We start from the raw sequence: 7,782 nt of genomic DNA, 5'->3' as shown, positions 1-7,782 counted from the left end.
TGTTAAAAATTACAAAAATAAATTTCATCAACATTTTACAAGAATTAGACAAGCATTATAAAATAAAAAACTTAGTAGAAGGTCAAACATGTTATGATTATTGGAAGATGATGCAAAAGTCTTCTTCAATTAGTGAAACAGAAAATATTTCTTTTTTTAATAGATTGTGAATTTTATCCTACTTTGAAAAAAAGTATTATTATTTATATGACTATTCCACCGACAACTTGCAGTATAGAAAGGACATTCAGCAAATTACGTCGTGTTAAAACCTGGCTACGTTCAACAATGTGTGAGAACCATTTATCCGGATTATGCATGTTAAGTTTACACAGAAAAAAAAATCGAAGAACTTAATTTAGCTGAAAACCACTTACCCGCCTTTTTTATTGTGATATTATGTTTTTCCTGATCTATATAATTATGGCTGTATCACACTAGGAACCACTCATAAGTCATAATAATTAACTGTATAGGTGAAAAGGTAACACCTCTCCGAAAGGTTCGTTTAGAAATGCATTTGTGATTCCCCGTACATCACTAAACAATCACTAAATAGCAAATAATCCTAACTTGCTATGAACTATTATTAAGATATGAAGTAAATAAGTCTAAGCCCTAAGGCTTTTTCTCTTATACCATAAAAATTAATATTCTATGATCAACAAAATAAAAAGTTTTTTTAATGTCTAAAATGATTCCAATTACCTTCTTGTTAGTATGTAGGTTAGTGTGTAAAAATTAGAAAATATAATTAATGCATCAGTTGTAGACTTTCTAGATGTAAAACCCAATTGATTATGTATTCGAAAAAAATTCATTTTCAACACAATCTATATTCCGATGACTAATAATTTTATTTCTGCCAATAGCTTTATTAATTAAACACAAAGTATGTTTCATATTAGGAAATTAGGTAGGTACTTCTTGCGTTTACAGTTTATTTTTTAAAAAAACATACTTTGAGCTTTTTTAATTAATAATTACAATAAACGTAGTCCGTATACGCAGTACTTCAATCTTTCTGATTGGAACTATTAACCTTTCACTAGGTACTGAATTAATTTTTCTAGTTAGTATACCTACCTAATGTACTGTGCTGGGGTAAAATTTTATTTTTCAATATTTTTTTTTGTTTTTTATTACATATTATTATAGTTCAAGTATTAATAGTTAATATATTTTTTTATTTATTTATTTCTTTTAGTAGATATTTGTTTTTTTTAGTGTCTCTTTGGATTTGTCTAATCATTTACCATGATATTTTCATGTATTATTATTACATTAATTAAAACATTTATTGGTAATTTTTAAAATTATAGGTCGCATATTTACGTCCATAGCACCACAGAGTTGCTTACGTTGGGCGCATATATATGCATCCATAACAGTGAAAGGTTAGGTCCACTTTTTAGTTTTAAATTCTTCATTCTATTATACCATTATACTTTACTACACGACATAATTGTTCAATTAATTTCAACACTGAAAATGTCCTCAGCGGTATTTACACTATCAAGATATCTCAGACCATTTCATATTGAATATTATTAGAATATTGGATTAAGTTGATTATAATTAGTATAATATTTTTTTATATTTTATTTAGTATTATATTTTTTTATAATATTATAAGAAGTAATTTCCAAATTCAGAGTTACCCTATCGATAAATTATAGTTATTAAAGTAGTAATAAAATTATCTGTTAAATTTGAATCCAAAACAAAAGATTAAATATTTGTAATTAAAAAACCTTTCGCACGAAAATACGAACAATGCAAGATTTTAAGAAATAAAGATATATTTAGTATTTAAATTAATATAGTTACTCAGCAGTATCCAGGCGTGGATCCAGAGGGGAGGGGGTGCTAGGGTGCTATAGACTTCCCTTGACATGTTGCATCATGGAAAATAACTATGTAATCTACACAAAATGTAGTTTTCAGTAGAATGGGGACATTTCTAATCAAAATTGGTACTAAAAAAGAAAATTGAGTAAATTGAGGACTAAAAAAAAGTCACCATCAGTATGGTATTTACGGAATACGAGACTTTAACCTTAACATCCCCATAAAGAAATCCTAGATCCGCTACTGGCTGTAATAACATTGAAATATATTAATATTTAAATCTCCGCGTAAAATTGTTTTAGAGTTATTTTTAATACTATAAAAATAAGTGTCTAGACCAGACAGAAATTTCCTTAGATTAACACTGGGTGAATAATATAAGGCTGTGATAATATATAAGTATTATATTTCGATTAAAAAATGGTAAAATCTTTCAAGTTGTTATGTAAGTTTTTTTTAAAGACAACATTCACCGAGATATATTATGTTTACACATACTACATTAAAAACGTAATAACAGTCATCGTGATGGAACGCAACACGATGTGATTACTGTATAAACCTGTATTGTTTTTTATTTAATTTTCCGTATGCACGCATACACAAAATACGACACGTCCTAATTTTGTATTTTCCTGCAAGCAGGATTTAATACAAAATATGAAATAACCCAAACGTCGAATTCTAGATTTGAATAATAATTTGGTTTTCATATCCAAACATTAAACCAAAAGACGCCATTAGATCTCAACTTCTAAACTCTAATGCCTTTTGAATTTACTAAGCAAATTCGTTTATCAATTAAAAACTAAAAATAATACAGACTATCATTATATTACCTATACTATATCAATTCAAAAATGTATACAGTGGCCTGTGGGTGTTTTAATTTCAACATATATTTGATTGGGATTCGTATTCACCATACATCTGATATTAATTCCAATCAAATATTTATTATTTTTTTATATCTATTTGACACTTTTAGAATAATCAGAACACAAACAGTTAATATTTCGTCAACTATTTCAATTATATATAGAATATATAATATTGACCAAGCCACCCAGAAAAAAAGTATAATAATCTATCCATCTATCTATTTAAATCTTTATATATAAAATTCTACTGTACCTACGTGTGTCGTGATTGAACTCAATTTTTTTTTTTTTTTTTTTTGGGGGGGGGGGGGGTTAAGCGGGGACAAAAACTGTAGAATATTTGTATAATTTATTTAATATGTCGCTTAAATTTGTATAAAAATATCACAATATTGTTCCTAATTTTGACGAACTATGAATAGGTACCTACTTTTAATGTAGTTATTTATTTTATATTGTGGATACCAGTGTACAGTGGTATTTTATATTTTATATTTTAATACACTTGGTAAGTAAATGTATGAGTATAAATCACCTTTATAATAAAATACCTGACTGAACCTAACCTACACATTTTTTCTCCCAACATACTCAAAATATAATATAATATAGCTAGCTTAATAAAACCAGAAATGTATTTTATGGATACCCTTCTTCACAATGTTTGTGTTATAATTTTATCAATTATAATATTGTGGGATCACAAAACCACATCAGACATTCTTGGAAATTAAACATTAGTACAATACATTTTTTTTTAATATTGAAAAAATATTAAATATATGTATATAATATAAAACATTTGGGTATATCGGCGTTTATATTTACTGTTTGGCAGGCCAAAGAAGGCGTTTTAAAAAAAAGTTGGCGCTAATGTACACCCTGCATCCCCTTCAAATGACGCCACCGGTTAAATATAACAAATATAAATGCAATTTTTCTACGGTGGCCTGCAGTATATGAAAATTATATTGCCATGTCTGATATCTGGTTTTAAAAGCCTGCAAGGGGTATAGATACCGTATAGATGTCTATATGAAACCTATAATTAATTAAATATAATATAATAAGCAATTATTAATTTCATACTATATTGACCTTTATAAATATAAAATAGGCGTATAATATAATATAAATATAAATCATCAATCGGTACAAAAAAACTGATAGCTATATACCTAATAAATATTTTAATCTAAGGTTAAGTACTTGTAGCCTGTAAACTATTGGTTATTTTACCTTCTCAAATTATCGAAAACACATTACCAACTACTATTTACTATACAATATACATATAAATTAGGTATATATTTTTGATTAATTCTATTAAATTAAAGTAAATATTACACAAGTTAATCACTAAAACAGTAGTACAGTATATGGTTATTATTAAGTTAACATATATTTGCAATGCAAATACTACCTACCTAATTAGTAATTTTAACTAGGAATTTATTTATTTATATCCATTCTCCAAAAAAGATTCGCCGGAATGAATTTCGCCAAATTAACCGGTTACCTAATCCAACTGTATAATATAATTGTATATTGATTAAGGAAGGAAAAATAATTAGGTTTAATGTCAATTTATTTATACCTTAATATTAGACAAGTACACAATTTAGGTACTTTAAATACTCAAAAGAATATACTTATATTATAATAAATGCAACTGTCTGCTACGTCTCACAATAGTCTTAAAGACAGACGCAGGGATTTATGTCGATAAGGACATATCCAGACGTGGATACAAGAGGGGTTACGGGGGCTGAAACCTTATACCTTATGCCTTAGGCCTAAGGTATTTAAAATTATTTCAATCTTACCTACGTAATTATACAATATAATATGCAATAAAAGGTAATTTTGTCATAAAAGTTTGTTATTATTATTGTTTTATAATATGCATGTATGATGAATATTTTATTCACTTTATAAACTTAAACTAATGCCTATGCTTTTATTTACTTTAAGTAGATTTTTTGTCTATATCCCCTCCCTTTTTCATTTCTAGATCCACGCCTGGACATACCTAATATACATAATACAATTAATACATAATAGGGATTATGATGGTAATCACTCACATGAATCATTAATTAAAATGAGTGGCTCTCATTACAATTTATACTAAGCACAAAATATGTTGTATCTATAGCATTTTTTATGACCTGTAAACAGGGATGTATAATATGGAGCCTTCAGGCTGGCGAGATGGTAAGTATACACATAACAATATTTATATTTATAAATAAATTAGTACATGCATAAGAAAATATATATATATATATTAGATGATTATTATAATTATTTTTTTCTGATTAAAATTTTTTTAAAGCATTTTCGTATGTAGTGAATGATAGTAAATAGTGGATAACCGTGATGTAGGTCAACTACTGCTACTATAGAGTACACATTAATATATAAGTATTATATTTATAATTTATATTATTATTAATATAATCGAATGAATACTATAGATTTACTATGATCACACACGGGCCACGGGCCACAACCCTTATATGTATTTATTATTTACCCCTTTGTATACAAAAATATTTTGCAAGCTATTTTTTTCAGTTAGTACATTTTATTTAAATAATCTAAATAATTTTAATCACATACAAAATCAATCATAAAGTAATTTGTAGTGACATGTATTAGTATTAGACATCAATTGTAATAAGTTTCACACTCTCTCACACTCGACAGTGCTAGTTAGTACCTAGTTATCAACAATATAAACAATATATATATATATATTCACATTATATACATCTATACATTATTTTAAAGTTACTAGTCTACTGGCAGTAAGTACTTTTCAAAATTATTGTACTCCAAATTGTCGCATAAAACACTTATATTCTGTAACTTTCCCTAGAAACGTTGGCCACTATGTAAGACTAATTATAAGTATTAAGTATATATAAGTAATGGCTAAGAAATCTTCTAAAAAATAAAAAATATATCCAGGTATCCAAGGTATCAAATAAACTCCAGTGAGGTGTATGTATGTAGGTATACCTACGTAGACTTCTCTAAAATGTTATTTATATTTTCAGTCAAACTGTGGAAAAAAAAAAAAACAACAAATTACTTGGTTCATCGGTTGTATTATCTAGCCTAACCACAAGAAGTCGTATTTTATATACAGCCACGAGTAATTGTAAAAAATAGCTCACCGGTTACCACTAGAACCAGCAATAACTTTTATTCTGGAAACTAGGTCCCACCAGACAACGATCTTTTTCAATATACCATAACCATTAACCATAGCTATAAAATGTGAACTCGACCCTCGGATCATATATTCATATATTATATACCTACAGTTGATATGAAACCATAATATATCTTATAGTACGTCCGCATCATGTCCACATATCGTAATTTATTCATTATTATTTATTCTCGTGTAGGTTCTTGTAGTACCCAAGTATAACAGTCTGCATGTATGACTAACTGACAAACCGGTCAATGTAGGTACTTATCGTATTTTCAATCTAATTTGCTAATGCAAATAAAGTGAGTAGTTTAAAAAATTAGATTTATTTGAATTGGTAGGTACTTCTATAATTTTAAAATCTTTGTTTAATGTTCTTTCATTCTGATCCTACGGTAATGACTTTTTTATTTCTGAGATTTGTTTGATACTTAATTGAATTATTTAAATTATATAACTATTTATTTTATACAGCTCTAACGTATTTCTTAATTTGGAAAATTACAAGATAACTCAAAAGCTATGACTCATGTAGCAACGTATGTAATAGTTTAGGTATACTATTATATACCTAAAAAGTTGTAATAATTCTTAGTACTGTAATAGATAAAATTATTATAAAATTAATAAGAAACATGATTTCTCAAAGAATATGTCTAATAAAATATACTAAAGAAAGTATGCCGAGTAGGTACTTTTATTTTATTATTGTTGTAAGCTTGTAAAAATAATTAATAATATTATTATTATTTCTATCCGATCAGGCCATAAAACCTAAAAAGTAAAAATCATTTTCAAAATATATTTATCGCATCTAGAGCTTGAAAATTACAGGAAGTAAGTTAAGTGGTTGAATCGTTGATGTAGCGTATTGTGTGTTACCTACTTAGGTAGGTACATTGTACTTGAGGGTCGATCGGTTGCGTATTTGATTACCGGGCAATTTATCGGTATAATATAGCCAAATAAACAATTGTAATGTGTCAATAAATCACTCTGCACGTCGAAATCGAAACTACGTGCTAGCAATTTCATATTGATCGATATTTTTTATCAAACAATTGATAATATACCTAAGTTAAGAAAAAAATAAATATATTTTATTGAATTTTTTTTGTCAAGTAGGTATAAAATAAGAATCAAACTTAATCATTGGTAATTACATCGTAAATAGGTACCTACTATTATAGCTGCGATTAAATAATTATCTAAAATAATTTTAATTTAAATATTAGGTTTATTACCTATTTCATCACCTGCGGAACAATAAATTATAATATTATAATACACAGTTATTTGTTAGGTACCTATTTATGTTCCTGTTACCTATAATATTATTATTTACAGTTATTTGTTGCCTATATAATATTATTATTTTATTCTAAACTTTTGGCGGCGTGTACGATTTTTCATAGGCCATCCACTATTTCTCAATCGGTATAAAACAAAAATATCTGGTTGAAATTTACATAACATAATTATATAGTAATTTATAATATAATATACTAGGTATTCATATATATTAAAAGTTGGGCCTGTGAATTAATTACGTAGGTAATATAATGCAGTGTTATTTCGACAGGTTTATAATCGCCCTAATCGCCTTGTTGATTATTCATGCGAAAAATCCTGAGCCCCACCAAACAAATCTGCAGTTCACCCTGAAATTTTTCATATTATACATCAATGATCATACAATATATTTAAAATTATTAAATGTTGGGAGCAACTCGGAGCAAGTAACAGCAAAATATAAAAAAAAACGGAAATGTCATTGTGCTATATATGGTATGATTCGAGTGTAACTCGTCCATTAAGAGGACG

This window comes from Acyrthosiphon pisum, chromosome A1 (assembly GCF_005508785.2).
Source record: "Acyrthosiphon pisum isolate AL4f chromosome A1, pea_aphid_22Mar2018_4r6ur, whole genome shotgun sequence".
In the NCBI taxonomy this organism is placed as follows: Eukaryota; Metazoa; Arthropoda; class Insecta; order Hemiptera; family Aphididae; genus Acyrthosiphon; species Acyrthosiphon pisum.
The sequence above is the reverse complement of the archived record's forward strand: the minus strand, read 5'-3'. Positions refer to the sequence as shown.